The sequence below is a fragment of the Hyla sarda genome, chromosome 5 (assembly GCF_029499605.1).
Source record: "Hyla sarda isolate aHylSar1 chromosome 5, aHylSar1.hap1, whole genome shotgun sequence".
NCBI classification, from domain to species: Eukaryota; Metazoa; Chordata; class Amphibia; order Anura; family Hylidae; genus Hyla; species Hyla sarda.
Window position 1 is genome coordinate 260,221,471 of NC_079193.1, and position 18,667 is coordinate 260,240,137.

General features: G+C 45.8%; 1 long non-coding RNA gene across 1 annotated transcript in view; it reads right to left on the reverse strand.

Annotated features, from left to right (window-relative positions):
- The window catches only part of LOC130272674 (uncharacterized), a 75,250-nt gene that overhangs the window by 52,859 nt on the left and 3,724 nt on the right, over positions 1-18,667 (reverse strand). The window contains exon 2 of the long non-coding RNA XR_008843683.1: positions 17,826-17,883. This is a non-coding gene — a long non-coding RNA (uncharacterized LOC130272674). The remainder of the gene's footprint in view (positions 1-17,825; positions 17,884-18,667) is intronic.

An 18,667-nucleotide genomic window follows, 5' to 3' on the forward strand; every position in this document is an offset into this window, starting at 1 on the left:
TCCAGGGTAATTCTTCTGTTGGCGAGTACGCCATCCAATTCCATACTCTTGCCTCCGAATTATCCTGGAATAATGAGGCCCTCTGCGCGACCTTTAAAAAAGGCCTATCCAGCAACATTAAAGATGTGCTGGCCGCACGAGAAATTCCTGCTAACCTGCATGAACTTATTCATCTTGCCACCCGCATTGACATGCGTTTTTCCGAAAGGCTTCAGGAGCTCCGCCAGGATATGGACTTTGTTCGCACGAGGCGGTTTCTCTCCCCGGCTCCTCTCTCCTCTGGTCCTCTGCAATCCGTTCCTGTGCCTCCCGCCGTGGAGGCTATGCAAGTTGACCGGTCTCGCTTGACACCTCAAGAGAGGACACGACGCCGCATGGAGAGTCTTTGCCTGTACTGTGCCGGTACCGAACACTTCTTTAAGGATTGTCCTATTCGTCCTCCCCGCCTGGAAAGACGTACGCTGAATCCGCACAAAGAGGAGACAGTTCTTGATGTGTACTCTGCTTCTCCACGCCTTACTGTGCCTGTGCGGATATCTTCTGCTACCTTCTCCTTCTCTGCTATGGCCTTCTTGGATTCCGGATCTGCAGGAAATTTTATTTTGGCCTCTCTCATCAACAGGTTCAACATCCCGGTGACCAGTCTCGCCAGACCCCTCTACATCAATTCTGTGAACAATGAAAGATTGGACTGTACCGTGCGTTACCGCACGGAACCTCTCCTAATGTGCATTGGACCCCATCACGAAAAAATTTTATTTTTGGTCCTCTCCAACTGCACTTCAGGAATTCTTCTTGGATTACCGTGGCTTCAACGCCATTCCCCAACCCTTGATTGGTCCACAGGAGAGATCAAGAACTGGGGTACTTCTTGTCACAGGGACTGTCTTAAACCGGTTCCCAGTACTCCCTGTCGTGACCCTGTGGTTCCCCCGGTATCCGGTCTTCCTAAGGCTTATATGGACTATGCTGATGTTTTTTTTGCAAAAAGCAAGCAGAGACTTTACCTCCTCACAGGCCTTATGACTGTCCTATTGACCTCCTCCCGGGTACTACTCCACCCCGGGGCAGAATCTATCCTCTGTCTGCTCCAGAGACTCTAGCCATGTCGGAGTACATCCAGGAGAATTTAAAAAAGGGGTTTATCCGCAAGTCCTCCTCTCCTGCCGGTGCTGGATTTTTTTTGTGTCCAAAAAAGATGGCTCCCTACGCCCTTGCATTGATTACCGCGGACTTAATAAAATCACGGTAAAAAAAACGCTACCCCTTACCTCTTATCTCGGAACTCTTTGATCGCCTACAAGGTGCCCACATCTTTACCAAACTGGACTTAAGAGGTGCTTATAATCTCATCCGCATCAGGGAGGGGGACGAATGGAAGACTGCATTTAACACCAGAGATGGACACTTTGAGTATCTGGTCATGCCCTTTGGCCTGTGCAACGCCCCTGCCGTCTTCCAAGACTTTGTTAATGAAATTTTTCGTGATCTCCTATATTCCTGTGTTGTGGTCTATCTGGACGATATTCTGATTTTTTTCTGCCAACTTAGAAGAACATCGCCAGCATGTCCGCATGGTTCTTCAGAGACTTCGGGACAATCAACTTTATGCCAAAATGGAGAAATTTCTCTTTGAATGTCAATCTCTTCCTTTCCTAGGATACTTGGTCTCTGGCCAGGGACTACAAATGGACCCAGATAAACTTTCTGCCGTCTTAGATTGGCCACGCCCCTCCGGACTCCGTGCTATCCAACGTTTTTTTGGGGTTCGCTCATTATTACAGACAATTCATTCCACACTTCTCCACTATTGTGGCCCCTATCGTGGCTTTAACCAAGAAAAATGCCAATCCTAAGTCCTGGTCTCCCCAAGCGGAAGACGCATTTAAACATCTCAAGTCTGCCTTTTCTTCTGCTCCCGTGCTCTCCAGACCTGACCCATCTAAACCCTTTCTATTGGAGGTAGATGCCTCCTCAGTGGGAGCTGGAGCAGTTCTTCTACAAAAAAAATCTTCCGGGCATGCTGTTACTTGTGTTTTTTTTTCTAGGACCTTCTCTCTGGCGGAGAAAAACTACTCCATTGGTGATCAAGAACTACTGGCCATTAAATTGGCGCTTGAGGAATGGAGGCACCTGCTGGAGGGATCAAAATATCCAGTTATTATAAACACTGATCACAAGAATCTCTCCTATCTTCAGTCTGCCCAACGACTGAACCCTCGCCAGGCTAGGTGGTCGTTGTTCTTTGCCAGTTTTAACTTTGAAATCCATTTTTGCCCTGCTGACAAGAACATTAGGGCCGATGCCCTCTCTCGTTCTTCTGATGCCTCTGAAGTAGAGGCCTCTCCGCAACACATCATTTCTCCGGACTGTCTGATCTCCACTTCTCCAGCTTCCATCAGGCAAACTCCTCCAGGGAAGACCTTCGTTTCTCCACGCCAGCGTCTCGGGATTCTCAAATGGGGACACTCCTCCCACCTCGCAGGCCATGCGGGCATCAAAAAATCCTTTCAACTCATCTCTCGATTTTATTGGTGGCCGACTCTGGAGACTGATGTTGTTGATTTCGTGCGGGCCTGTACTGTCTGTGCCCGGGATAAGATTCCTCGCCAGAAGCCTGCTGGTCTCCTTCATCCTCTGCCTGTTCCTGAACAGCCTTGGTCACAGATTGGTATGGACTTTATTACGGACTTGCCCTCATCCCGTGGCAACACAGTTGTTTGGGTGGTCGTTGATCAATTTTCCAAGATGGCACATTTTATTCCTCTTCCTGGTCTTCCTTCAGCGCCTCAGTTGGCAAAGCAATTTTTTGTACACATTTTTCGCCTTCACGGTTTGCCCACGCATATCGTCTCGGATAGAGGCGTTCAATTCGTGTCTAAATTCTGGAGGGCCCTCTGTAAACAGCTCAAGATCAAATTAAACTTCTCTTCTTCTTATCATCCCCAATCCAATGGGCAAGTAGAAAGAATTAATCAGGTCCTGGGTGACTATTTACGGCATTTTGTTTCCTCCTGCCAGGACGACTGGGCAGATCTTCTACCATGGGCCGAATTCTCATACAACTTCAGAGTCTCCGAATCTTCTGCTAAATCCCCATTTTTCGTGGTGTACAGCCGTCACCCTCTTCCTCCCCTCCCTACTCCCTTGCCCTCTGGTTTGCCCGCTGTGGATGAAGTGACTCGTGATCTTTCCACCATATGGAAAGAAACCCAAAATTCTCTTTTACAGGCTTCATCCCGGATGAAAAAAATTGCTGATAAAAAAAGAAGAACTCCCCCCATTTTTGCTCCCGGAGACAAGGTATGGCTCTCCGCTAAATATGTCCGCTTTCGTGTCCCCAGTTACAAACTGGGACCACGCTATCTTGGTCCTTTCAAAATCTTGTGCCAGATTAACCCTGTCTCTTACAAACTCCTTCTTCCTCCTTCTCTCCGTATTCCCAATGCCTTCCATGTCTCTCTCCTTAAACCATTCATCCTTAACCGTTTCTCTCCCAAAGTTGTTTCTCCCACTCCTGCTTCCGGTTCGTCTGACGTCTTCCCTGTGAAGGAGATTCTGGCCTCCAAGACTGTCAGAGGTAAAAAAAATTTTGGGTAGATTGGGAGAACTGTGGCCCAGAGGAGAGATCCTGGGAACCTGAGGACAACATCCTAGACAAGAGTCTCATCCTCAGGTTCTCAGGCTCCAAGAAGAGAGGGAGACCCAAGGGGGGGGGGGTACTGTTACGCCGAGCGCTCCGGGTCCCCGCTCCTCCCCGGAGCGCTCGCAGCATCCTCTCATTCGCAGCGCCCCGGTCAGACCTGCTGACCGGGTGAGCTGCAATATCTCTCCCAGCCGGGATGCGATTCGCGACACAGGTGGCGCCCGCTCGCGATGCGCATCCCGGCTCCCGTACCTGACCCGTTCCCCGTCTGTCTTGTCCCGGCGCGCGCGGCCCCGCTCCTTAGGGCGCGCGCGCGCCGGGTCTCTGCAATTTAAAGGCCCACTGCGCCACTGATTGGCGCAGCAGGCCTAATCAGTATGTTCAGCTGTGCACTCCCTACTTATACCTCACTTCCCCTGCACTCCCTCGCCGGATCTTGTTGCCCTTGTGCCAGTGAAAGCATTCCCTTGTGTGTTCCTAGCCTGTGTTCCAGACCTCCTGCCGTTGCCCCTGACTACGATCCTTGCTGCCTGCCCTGACCTTCTGCTACGTCCGACCTTGCTCTTGTCTACTCCCTTGTACCGCGCTTATCTTCAGCAGTCAGAGAAGTTGAGCCATTGCTGGTGGATACGACCTGGTTGCTACCGCCGCTGCAAGACCATCCCGCTTTGCGGCGGGCTCTGGTGAATACCAGTAGCAACTTAGAACCGGTCCACCAACACGGTCCACGCCAATCCCTCTCTGGCACAGAGGATCCACCTCCTGCCAGCCGAATCGTGACATAAGCCCTATGTCCTGAAGAGGTTAATCATGATTGGGGCAGTGAACTGGGAAGATTATAAAATGTAACAAGACAATGAGAGGTACTCTTTAATAAGTCAGTGTAAAACGCTGTGTCAGCTATGTACAGTAGCAATCTTAGCTGGGACCTAAGACCTTGCATAGCACCTCAGCACAACATTACAAGTGGATTGTTATTCCATCTCATAAGTTTTTCATGCTGAACAGATCTAATACATCATAGTTAGTATATTTTTAATTTATGCAGATTTTATAAGCAAAGCATTATGAGATAGAAGGCTAAGCTACAGCTATTACATTGGGGCCCACAATATTTTAGATTAGACAGTAGCAACAGGTTAAGTAGATGTCAGGAAGTAGCAACAGGTTAATGTTGATATACTTCCAGTATTGTAGAGTACTTTCAGAACATCATATTTTACCATCCTCCTACCGTACATTGAATGCTGACACTAGAGAAGTACGTGAATATATTACCCAATGATTATTTCATAAGAACAAACAACCAAGAAAATATATTCAGTGTAATGGGTGAATCTGATAAATTCTGTTTTATAAACTGTAATAAAAAAAAAAGTATTTTCAGCTTTTCTACATGGAAGCCTCAGATAAGCAGTTCCATAAATGCATTGTGTATGGAAAGGAAATTAGTTATTTTATAGCCCAGAACAAACTTAGCAACAAAAAAAAAAAAGTGTATATAACTCCAAGATAACTCTGCTCATCAGTAAATCCCCATCTGAATACAGGAAGATTTGCTGCTAGTTTTATTTTACATCTTGCTGGATTTTCATCCATAATTCGGTTTATCTTTTCTTGCAGCAAAGTGGTGATAACTATTGGTACATCAGAAAGAATTTATTTGTGTAATAAATTTGCTGTCACCAACAGATATACAAAGCAGTCAAAAAGCACTTAGCTGTGTTTTTAAAGGACATGCACTTGAATAAATGATTACATAGAGGGACACTTCTAATTGAATCCCCTGCAGTCCCATTTTATCTTTAAGTGGTACTTCCATAAAAAATACAATATCCAGTAGCATATGGCACTATAATACTGCATCTGCTCTACACTATAACAAACATATATGATTGATAAAGGTGCAATCTTTTTACTACCAGAATATAAAGTACTAATGTGAAAGAATAAATATATACTAAATGTTAGATGTTGCTGCTTTATTAGAAAGGCTGTAAAACATTGAAACTTAATTATTTCCATGTCAGAAATATTTGCACATGAAATGAGTTCCTTTGAAGTTCAAGTTTTCATTTTTTTAACTTGAGAGAGCAATTTACAGTATATTATGCTTTATATTTATTACATTCTAGCTGAGTACCCAGCGTTGCCCGGTTTTTCCTTCCTAATCCTTGTTGTGGAGGAAAATCAACATATATTGTTGTCATATCCCAACCCCATATCCCATCCTCATACCCAGACCTCCTATCCCGTCCTCCTATCCATCCTCATATCCCGTCCTCATATCCTATCCTCATATCCCGTCCTCCTATCTCGACCTCCTATCTCAACTTCCTATCTCGACCTCCTATCCCGACCTCCTATCCCAACCTCCTATCCCCTCCTCCTATCTCGACCTCCTATCCCGACCTCATATCCCCTCCTCCTATCTCGACCTCCTATCTCAACCTACGATTCCGAACTCCTATCCTGTCTGTGTATCCTGTCCTCCTATCCTGTCCTCCTATCTCGACCTCCTATCTCGACCTCCTATCTCGACCTCCTATCTCGACCTCCTATCCCAACCTCCTATCCCGACCTCCTATCCCGACCTCCTATCTCGACCTCCAATCCCATCCTCCTATCCCGACCTCCTATCCCGACCTACTATCCCGTCCTCCTATCTCGTACTCCTATCCCATCCTCCTATCTCAACCTCCTATCTTTACCTCCTATCCCGTCCTCATATCCCGTCCTCCTATCCCGACCTCCTATCTCGACCTCCTATGTCAACCTCCTATCCCAACCTCCTATCCCGACCTCCCATCCTGTGTACCTGGTCTTGAAATATCTTCAGCCGTACGGAAGTTATGTGGGAACATACATTTCCCATTGATTTGCATGGGACTTTAAACAAAAACCCCGACCCTCACAAATAGGGGTAGTTAAGGGTTAAATTAACTATCCTATATTTTAAGTGGACATATAAGTAACATGTGACCAAGTATTATCAAAATATCTCCAGCTGTTTGGAAGTTATGCATATATTTCCCATAGACTTGTATGGAACTTTAAACAAAAACCCTGACCCTGGCAAATGGGGGTGAGTAAGGGTTAAATCACCTATCCTTTGTTTGTTGTTGACATATAAATAACGTGTGTGCCAATTTTCATGTTAATATCTTTAGGCATTTGGACGTGATTGTGGAACATACATACACATACATACATACACACACACATTGAGTTTTATATATATAGATAAGACTCTGTTCACATTGGTATCATCCATTTTGCTATAGATCCTGATAGATAGATGGATAGATAGATAGATAGGGATACTGATAGATATATTTAACTTATCATAGGTACATTTTATATGAGACAGACTAGAGCATCAGAATACACCATTCTGACTGTGAGTTCATTTTAATATTAATGTGACCTAAAATACCATTATTGACAAAAAATGCATATACAAGAACACACCAAGAAGGAGATTGAATGTATATACGGATGGAATGTAATAATGATATATGTTAATACAGTATAAGAGAGAACATTGTTGAAAACTGTGCAATTGAAAGAAGGCTTTCGTACCCTGCTGGGCCACATCCAGTCTGGGTGCAAGATGATATACGGTTGGACATGAATGCATACAGGTTCCTTGTCGCATCCTGCAGCATATTTAACCACAGATGTTGCAACTGAGCCTGTAGATCCTGCACACTCATACATTGAAGAAGCTGGGTCACTAGACTGGTTATAAAACTCACAACTGGCAAGTCAAGGAAGTGTTGCAATCGGGTGGAGAAATTCCTTGAGAATGCTGTTTGTGAAGAAGCATTATCCTGCTAAAAAATGCCAGTTGTAAGCCCTGCCATGAGAGGCAACACATGTGATTGCAGGATGCTCCGGATGTATGGTTGAACTGTTAGGCTAGGTTCAGACTACGGAATTTCCGCCTGCAATTCCGCTTTGAAATTGCAGGAGGAAATTCCGCTTGCTAAAATTTATAGTGTAGTGAATGGTTTTCCGTTCACAAATTCACACTTCGGAATTTGTGAAGCGGAATTTGTGAACGGAAAATCCGCTTGGAAATTTCCGCCTGAAGAAAGGTGTTGCTCTTTCTTCAGGCGGAAATCCGCGCGGAACACTGATTCAGTCAGCGCTGGCCGCACTTAGAATCTACGGGCAGAAATTTTCTGCCCGGAGATTCCGTAGTCTGAACATAGCCTTAGTGTCCATAGTGATATTCACTGTCATAGGCTGCAGGCACTTTAGGCCTACAGCCTATGAGTTGCTGAGACCACCATCCACCCACCCCCCCCCGCACTTGGAGGTGCAATGATATGATGTCATTGCATCTGTACAAGGATTCTGTCCCCATGTCTTACAAAGCTGCAGGCCAGAAAAGGGAGACCCCCTAATTCAACATGGAAACAGAACTAGGTAAGTAAAATGCTTTAATTTTTTTTCTAATTGGCCACAATAGGGCATTACTATTACAGGGGACAGTATTACTATTTTGGGGCACAGGGAGCATTAACACTGCATGGTTGGACTTATTCCACTACATGGAGGTACAGGAGGGAATTATTACTTTATGGGGAAACAGGAGGGCATAATTTCTATATGGGGTACAGGAAGGCATTATTACTATATGGTGGAACAGGAGATGTTATTATTATATGGGGCACATGGCGGCATATTTACTATATGGGTAAACATGAGAGCATCATTACCATATGGGGGCACAGGAGAGCAACATTACTATATGGGGGACAGAAGGATGTTATTACTATATGTGTCACAGGGGGCTATTGTTACGCCGAATGCTCCGGGTCCCCGCTCCTCCCCGGAGCGCTCACGGCGTTCTCCTGTTCGCAGCGCCCCGGTCAGACCCGCTGACCGCGTGCGCTGCGATTATGTCCCCAGCCGGGATGCGATTCGCGATGCGGGACGCGCCCGCTCGCGGTGCGCATCCCGACCCGCTTACCAGACTCGTTCCCCATCTGTGCTGTCCCGGCACGCGCGGCCCCGCTCCCTAGGGCGCGCACGCGCCGGGTCTTTGCGATTTAAAGGGCCGAAGCGCCACTGATTGGCGCATGGGTTTTAATCTGTATCTTCACCTGTGCACTTCCCTATAATACCTCACTTCCCATGCACTTCCTTGCCGGATCTTGTTGCCATTGTGCCAGTGAACGCGTTTTCTTGTGTGTTCCTAGCCTGTGTTCCAGACCTCTTGCCATGGCCCCTGACTACGATCCTTGCTGCCTGCCCTGACCTTCTGCTACGTCCGACCCTGCTCTTGTCTACTCCCTTGTACCGTGCCTATCTCAGCAGTCAGAGAGGTTGAGCTGTTGCCGGTGGATACGACCTGGTTGCTACCGCCGCTGTAAGTCCATCCCGCTTTGCGGCGGGCTCTGGTGAAAACCAGTAGCAACTTAGAACCGGTCCACCGACACGGTCCACGCCAATCCCTCTCTGACACAGAGGATCCACCTCCAGCCTGCCGAATCCTGACAGTAGATTCGGCCATGGATCCCGCTGAGGTCCTGCTGCCAGTTGTCGCTGACCTTACCACGGTGGTCGCCCAGCAGTCGCAACAGATAGCGCAACAAGGCCACCAGCTGTCTCAACTGACTGTGATGCTACAGCAGCTTCTACCACAGCTTCAGCAACCATCTCCTCCGCCAGCTCCTGCATCTCCTCCGCAGCGAGTGGCCGCATCCAGCCTCCGTTTATCATTGCCGGACAAGTTTGATGGGGACTCTAAACTTTGCCGTGGTTTTCTCTCGCAATGTTCCCTGCACTTGGAGATGATGTCGGACCAATTTCCAACTGAAGGGTCAAAGCTGGCTTTCGTGGTTAGTCTTCTGTCTGGGAAAGCCCTGTCATGGGCCACACCACTCTGGGATTGCAATGATCCTGTCAATGGCTCAGTTCACTCTTTCTTCACGGAGATTCGAAGTGTCTTCGAGGAACCAGCCCGAGCCTCTTCTGCCGAGACTGCCCTGCTGAACCTGGTCCAGGGTAATTCTTCTGTTGGCGAGTACGCCATCCAATTTCGTACTCTCGCCTCCGAATTATCCTGGAATAACGAGGCCCTCTGCGCGACCTTCAAAAAAGGCCTATCCAGTAACATCAAAGATGTGCTGGCCGCACGAGAAATCAATGCTAACCTGCATGAACTTATTCATCTGGCCACCCGCATTGACATGCGTTTTTCCGAAAGGCGTCAGGAGCTCCGCCAGGATATAGACTTTGTTCGCACGAGGCGGTTTCTCTCCCCGGCTCCTCTCTTCTCTGGTCCGCTGCAATCTGTTCCTGTGCCTTCCGCCGTGGAGGCTATGCAAGTAGACCGGTCTCGCCTGACACCTCAAGAGAGGACACGCCGCCGCATTGAGAACCTATGCCTGTACTGTGCCAGTACCGAACACTTCTTGAAGGATTGTCCTATCCGACCTCCACGTCAGGAAAGACGCACTCCGATTCCGCACAAAGGTGAGACAGCTCTAGGTGTGAACTCTGCTTCTCCACGTCTTACTGTGCCTGTGCGGATTTCTTTTTCTACCTTCTCCTTCTCAGCTGTGGCCTTCTTGGATTTCGGATCTGCAGGAAATTTTATTTTGGCCTCTTTTGTTAACAGGTTCAACATTCCAGTGACCAGTCTCGCCAGACCCCTCTACATCGCCTCTGTTAATGGTGAAAGATTGGACTGTACTGTGCGGTACCGCACGGAACCCCTCTTAATGTGCATTGGACACCATCATGAAAAGATTGAATTTCTGGTCCTCTCTAACTGCACTTCAGAAATTCTTCTTGGACTACCTTGGCTTCAACGCCATTCCCCTACCCTCGATTGGACCACCGGGGAGATCAAGAACTGGGATACTACTTGCCACAAAAAGTGTCTTATGTCTGCTCCCAGTCCTGTCAGTCAAAACCCTATGGCTCCTCCGATACCTGGTCTCCCCAAGGCCTATCTGGACTATGCTGATGTTTTTTGCAAAAAAGAAGCAGAGACTTTGCCTCCTCACAGGCCTTATGACTGTCCTATTGATCTCCTCCCTGGTACTTCTCCACCCCGGGGCAGAATCTATCCCCTGTCTGCTCCAGAAACACAAGCTATGACGGAGTACATCCAAGAAAATTTAAAAAGGGGATTTATCCGCAAGTCTTCCTCCCCTGCTGGAGCTGGATTCTTCTTCTTCTCCAAAAAAGACGGCTCCTTACGACCATGCATTGATTACCGCGGTCTTAATAAAATCACTATAAAAAAAACGCTATTCCCTACCTCTTATCTCGGAACTCTTTGACCGCCTGCGTGGCGCTAACATCTTTACTAAATTGGATTTAAGAGGTGCATATAATCTCATCCGCATCAGGGAGGGGGACGAGTGGAAGACCGCATTTAACACCAGAGATGGACACTTTGAATATTTGGTTATGCCTTTTGGGCTTTGCAACGCCCCTGCCGTCTTCCAGGACTTTGTAAATGAAATTTTTCGTGATCTATTATATACCTGTGTTGTGGTCTACCTGGACGATATTTTGATTTTTTCTTCCAACCTAGAAGAACACCGCCGGCATGTCCGCATGGTTCTTCAGAGACTTCGGGACAATCAGTTATATGCCAAAATGGAAAAATGTCTCTTTGAATGTCAATCTCTTCCCTTCCTAGGATATTTAGTCTCTGGCCAGGGACTCCAAATGGACCCGGACAAACTATCAGCCGTATTGGATTGGCCACGCCCCTCTTGGGGTTTGCCAATTACTACAGACCGTTCATTCCACATTTTTCCACTATTGTGGCTCTAACCAAGAAAAACGCCAACCCTAAGTCCTGGCCTCCTCAAGCGGAAGAGGCGTTCAACCATCTTAAAACTGCCTTTTCTTCTGCTCCCGTACTCTCCAGACCTGATCCATCTAAACCCTTCTCACTGGAGGTAGACGCCTCCTCGGTCGGAGCTGAAGCTATACTCCTACAGAAAAATTCTTCCGGACATGCTGTTACTTGTGGTTTCTTTTCTAGGACCTTCTCTCCGACGGAGAAAAACTACTCCATTGGTGATCGAGAACTACTGGCCATAAAACTGGCTCTCGAGGAATGGAGGCACCTGCTGGAGGGTTCCAAATACCCAGTTATTATATACACCGATCACAAGAATCTCTCTTATCTTCAGTATGCCCAACGGCTGAACCCTCGCCAGGTTAGGTGGTCGTTGTTCTTTGCCCGTTTTAACTTTGAGATTCATTTTCGCCCTGCTGACAAGAACATTAGGGCTGACGCTCTCTCTCGTTCCTTGGATGCCTCTGAAATGGAAGCCTCCCCGCAACACATTATTCCTCCAGACTGTCTGATCTCCACTTCTCCAGCTTCCATCAGACAAACTCCTCCAGGAAAGACCTTCGGCCCTCCACGCCAGCGCCTCAGGATTCTCAGGTGGGGACACTCCTCACACCTCGCCGGCCATGCTGGCATCAAGAAATCCGTCCAGCTCATCTCTCATTTTTATTGGTTGCCTACCCTGGAAACAGATGTCGCTGATTTTGTTCGGACTTGTACAGTCTGTGCCCGGGACAAGACTCCTCGCCAGAAGCCTACCGGTTTCCTCCATCCTCTGCCTGTTCCTGAGCAACCATGGTCTCAGATTGCTATGGACTTTATTACAGACTTACCTTTATCCCATGGCAACACAGTTATTTGGGTGGTCGTTGATCGTTTTTCTAAGATGGCACATTTTATTCCTCTTCCAGGTCTTCCTTCTGCGCCTCAGTTGGCGAAACAATTTTTTGTACACATTTTTCGCCTTCACGGGTTTCCTACGCATATTGTCTCGGATATAGGCGTTCAATTTGTGTCGAAATTCTGGAGGGCCCTCTGTAATCAACTTAAAATCAAATTAAACTTCTCGTCTTCTTATCATCCCCAATCCAATGGGCAAGTGGAAAGAGTTAATCAGGTTCTTGGTGACTATTTGCAACATTTTGTTTCCTCCCACCAGGATGACTGGGCCGATCTCCTACCATGGGCCGAATTCTCGTACAACTTCAAAATCTCTGAGTTTTCTGCTAAATCCCCATTCTTCATGGTGTACGGCCGTCACCCTCTTCCCCCCCTCCCCACTCCCATGATTTCTGGTTTGCCCGCTGTTGATGAGGTGACTCAGGACTTCTCCACCATCTGGAAAGAGACTCAAAAATCTCTCCTACAGGCCTCATCCCGGATGAAGAAACATGCAGACAAAAAAAGAAGAACTCCTCCTGTCTTTTCTCCTGGAGACAAAGTGTGGCTCTCCGCCCAGTATGTCCGCTTCTGTGTCCCCAGTTATAAACTGGGACCACGTTATCTTGGTCCTTTTAAAGTCAAATGCCAAATCAACCCTGTCTCCTACAAACTCCTTCTTCCTCCTTCTCTCCGTATTCCTAATGCGTTTCATGTCTCTCTCCTTAAACCACTCATCCTTAACCGCTTTTCTCCTAAGGTTGTTGCTCCTACTCCTGTCTCCAGGTCCTCTGACATCTTCTCGGTTAAAGAAATTCTGGCATCCAAGACGGTCAGAGGTAAAAGATTTTTTCTTGTAGATTGGGAGAATTGCGGCCCGGAGGAGAGGTCATGAGAACCCGAGGACAACATCCTTTACAAGGACCTTATCCTCAAGTTCTCGGGTTCTAAAAAGAGGGGGAGACCCAAGGGGGGGGGGGGTACTGTTGCGCCGAGTGCTCCGGGTCCCCGCTCCTCCCCGGAGTGCTCACGGCGTTCTACTGTTCGCAGCGCCCGGGTCAAACCCGCTGACCGGGTGCGCTGCGATTATGTCCCCAGCCGGGATGCGATTCGCGATGCGGGACGCGCCCACTCGCGGTGCGCGCCGGGTCTTTGCGATTTAAAGGGCCGGTGCGCCACTGATTGGCGCATGGGTTTTAATCAGTATCTTCACCTGTGCACTTCCCTATAATACCTCACTTTCCCTGCACTTCCTTGCCGGATCTTGTTGCCATTGTGCCAGTGAAAGCATTTCCTTGTGTGTTCCTAGCCTGTGTTCCAGACCTCTTGCCGTTGCCCCTGACTACGATCCTTGCTGCCTGCCCTGACCTTCTGCTGCAAGTCCATCCCGCTTTGCGGCGGGCTCTGGTGAAAACCAGTAGCAACTTAGAACTGGTCCACCGACACGGTCCACGACAATTCTTCTCTGACACAGAGGATCCACCTCCAGCCTGCCGAATCCTGACAGGTATATTTACTATATGGGGGAACAGGAGGACAGTATTACCATATAAGGGAACAAAAGAACAATATTACTTTATGACCCACAGGAGGGCATCATTACTATATTGGGGCACAAGAGGGCATCACTACTATCTAGGATCATAGGAAAGCATTATTAATGAGTAGGTGTACTGATGATACATTATTTGTAAATGGGATCAAAGATGGGACAATATTTTTGTGGATATTATTATCATTAATAGGGGAAGCAGAAGGCCCACAAAACAGTTTGTTAAAGACAAGCAACCTACGAATGTGGATTACTCCACAGATAAAGTTATTTGTTTAAATGGTGTCAAGCTTTTGTGGTGTCAACCAGATGAGGAGGACAAAGAAAAGTGTGTCTTGACTACAGTCAAGGATGGTGGTGGGAGTGTTATTGTTTGGCACTGCACAAGTGCTGCTGGCACTGGGGAGATACAGCTCATTAAGGGAACAAGAAATATGAACATCATCTGGGGGGCATCCTTAAATGTCACTCCCATGTCATGGAAAGGGATGGCCGGGGGCGGAATATAGATGAGGCAGGGGAGCTGGACGAGCCGCTCTCCACCTACATTGCGCACTTGAGTGCAAAGGCAAAGCAATTGTAATGGGCAGAACTTAGGACATACTTAACCTAAACTTGTAAGTTACCCTTCTTTTTAAAGCTATTCCCCTGCACTACAACCCAGTATATTGGGTTAAGTGTTGCCAAAATAGCATTCAGATTCTCATTAAGTTGTGGGAATACCACTTTAAGGACAAAAATCCATGTAGGAAGAATAGAATGGACTTATGCCTCCTTCTTCCCAACAGATAACCACAATGCCATTGACCATATATATCAGCATATAAAACACATTTTTAAAGTCTATCTGCGTGTTATACACCGATAAACTCTTTCTGGCCCCACAAAGGCTGCTGCTGTCCAATGATTTAAAGCGGCCACTTTAAATCATGTAACTGCAGTGGTTTCTGCAGGGCCAGGATCCCACCACTTGATTCCCTCTACATCCATGGCTTTCATATTTACCTGTCCTGAGGCTCGCTCCTGCAGGCTCCGGTCCCAGTGGCATCCTGTGCTGTCGCTGTACACTGACTAGCGACGTCCTCAACGCAACGTCACTCGTCATTGCGCAGCACACAGCATCAGCGTAGGACGCAGCCGGAGCCTGCAGGAGTGAGCCCCAGGACAGGTAAATATGAAAGCTGGGGATGGGGAAGGAATCGGGCAGTGGCGGCAGGACTCTGGACCTGCAGAAGCCGCTACACTTACATGATTTAAAGCGGCCGCTTTAAATCATTGAACCACAGCGGCTTTTGCAGGGCCAGAGTTTTATTGGGTTATATACGCACCCACACGCACCTTCATTATTACCAATACTGGCAGTTAGAGTATTGCCTACCTAATTTTTTTCTGTTTGAGTCTAGGGAGAGATCTATCAAGCAAGGCTGGCTGGGTGGGGTAAAAGCCACGAGCGATGTCCTGATGACTTGGGGTGCAGGTAGCATAAAAGTGATGACAGATCCCCTTTAAGAAGGATGAGATGCCACAGTTTGTAATATACCATCTGGTGACAGGATTATGTGAGGCTATAGTAGGTCTTGTACTGATGCTTAAACTGAATTTAAAGGGTCCGGTGAAAACCTTTTTTCTTTTAAATCAACTGGTGGCAGAAAGTTAAACATATTTGTAAATTACTTCAATTAAAAAATCTTAATCCTTCCTGTACTTATTAGCTGCTGAATACTACAGAGGAAACTCTTTTCTTTTTGGAATTCTCTCTGATGACATCACGAGCACAGTGCTCTTTGCTGACATCATTGTAATAATAAAAACACTTTTGTTGTCCTTAGTGGGATTTGAACCCAGTTGTCCTTAGTGGGATTTGAATCCAAGTCCCCAGCACTGCAAGGCAGTAGTGCTAACCACTGAGCCACCATGCTGCCCTTAGCATACATCTGCTATGCATGGTATGCATGGACAGAGATGTCAGCAGAGAGCACTGTGCTCGTGATGTCATCAGTGTTCCAAAAAGAAAGGAATTTCCTCTGTAGCATTCAGCAGCTAATAAGTACAGGAAGGATAAAGATTTTTTAATAGAAGTAATTTACAAATATGTTTAACTTTCTGCCACCAGTTGATTTAAAAGAAAAAAGGTTTTCACCGGAGTACCCCTTTAATATCAATAAACTAGAATGCATTGCATATGTTTTAATGTGACATGCCATTATCATTGAAATACACTTATGGTTTATAACCAGAATGATAAAAATAACTTTAAATATTCTTTATTCAAAGCATGCCTGGCACCTACAGTAGAGATCAACTGAAAGTCATCCTCATATTTCTTTAACCTTATTCTCATTCATAGTTGATAACATGGGCCCCGTAATTATTTATTTATTTGTCACTTCTACAGCCATTTTGAACTCTTAGAGAAACAGTCTCAGTCTGTCTTTTGCCCGCTTTAAGATGCAGTCATCAAAAATGGAACAGTTCTTTAGGTGAGACCTCATAAATAGTTTGTAAAGTGGTATCGCTGTATCCTTTTTTTTATCTTTTCCCTACTTCTTTCAATATATTAAATCTCATAAAAATTGCAATTTTTATTAAATATTCTCACTGTATTCTTCAGAACAGAACAGGAAAAAGAGACTCCTTTATTACATGTCATACAAGTGCAATAAATTCATTGCTATATCCCTGGTTTTTGTGGCAGTAATATTACTGTTTAAATTCTCATCGTGCTGATAATAACATTATATGCTTTGCTTCGATGAGCTCACTGAACAGTTTTGTATTCCACAAATGTTATTTCTATCATGAATCCATAAAACAAATCTATGTCTTTAAAGAATAAAATCGGGCAGGGTTTGAAGGTAATAGAACTATGTGAGTTCTCAAGATTAACAGATGCTTTTAATTAAAGTTCGAGATCCTTATGTATAATTCACTCTTCAAGCACTTAGCATCATGTTTTAAAGGACAATCAGTTAATTAGGAGGTCATATTACAAGGGTAGACATAATTTAAGTCCTTCCTGAGACATTTTATCTTTAGATGGCACAAGCTTGAAAAACCTAGTATTACCAAGTCTAGCACTATAACAAGGACAAATCTATTTAAAATTCATTCAACCTGTTGGAATTCAGCATAGAAATCACCTTCTACTGAAGCTCATAAGTAGACTCTATCAAGGTCATCTGCAATCACATTCGGTAAACATAAATAAAACCAGCTTTATTCCTTAAAGTAATATTCACATCTCATCAAATGGACCTGTAAAGATCCACCTAGCCATAATAAGTACCATACTTTTGTACTATACTTTCATTACATAAATACTTTTGGTACAGATTCACAGGTCTCCCTTCCCCAAATTCAATTCAATTGTTGACAGATGGTTTCCTGTGGTCAAGACCTGTGCTACGCTTGCACAGTGGATGCTAGCTCGCTTATTACTGGGGATGGTTAGGATTCAGGAGCATGCATTCTCCTGCAGTAGCCTCCATTCCAACAGTCCCTATGATTCCTGTCTACAGCTACTTGGCACCAGTGTAGCAACACTTTGCTTGATCTTGATGCCACTGTAAGTACTCACAGCAGCATTGGAAGCATGCACATTCAGGTCAGTAGCGCTGCTGGCCTGATGTGCCAATCAAGTTAGAATGTCCTGACCCTACACCAGGAAGGAAGGGCGGGACAGAGCACTGAGCTTCTAGGAACCAGGCAAGTGGAAATGCCCCTTTAAATCACCATAATAACACTGTAATTGCGTACCTTATTTCTATTCAGCTTTTACCTTTTTGTATTTCTATTCTTTATTTATTAAGTTGCTAAAATATTTCTGACCTGTCTTAAGCTACCTTGAAATACACACAGTGCCCTTGTTTCATGCAGGACGTCTTGTACTAACAATATATCCTTTAAATCATTACCGTCAGCGATCACAAAACATCCAAACAGTTATTATTGCAAGACGTTTTCCTAGGTCACCTGTCATTTGGAAAAACAGTTGAAGTTTAGAGTAAATAGGAAATGGACACTTTGAGACTGTCATGTTAAATAACATACAGATGCTTTTATGCAATAAATTCAACAATGCAATTCAAGGTCAGGGTCACTGGACGCAAGTGTTATACACTTGTCTTTTATTCATATAAAATATCATTTAAAGCTGTCTTTCAGCTAGCAACAATTTCTCATTCACTTTCTTATGTACAATTTCTCCTTCACCAACGGAATATGGAGTTGGCTAAGAATGTTTCACTGTGCTTTTCACAAGTAGAAAAAAAATTAATGTTTAAGAGTACCTGTCACCAAATAAAACTTTTAATTTAGTGTTTCTTGTGTATTTAGCAGACACTTTCCTATTCACTTGCTTTTAACTAGGTGGCTCTGTTTTGTTCCCTGACACAATTATTACAGTGCATTTGGTCTCCTCCCAGCCTGGCAGGAGACCAAACTAGTGAACTATTCCTCTGCGCTGAGCTTGATTGACAGCTGGACACAGCCTCACTGAAAGCTGCACAGAGCCTCATCGAAAGCTGCACATAGCCTCATTGAAAGCTGCACAGAGCCTCATTGAAAGCTGCAAAGAGCCTCACTGAAAGATGCATAGAGCCTCATTGAAAGATGCATAGAGCCTCACTGAAACATGCAAAGAGCCTCACTGAAAGCTGCAAAAAGCCTCATGAAAGGTTGCAGAGAGCCTCACTGAAACATGCATAGAGCCTCACTGAAAGCTGCACGGAGCCGGAGGTCTTCTATTCATCACAGC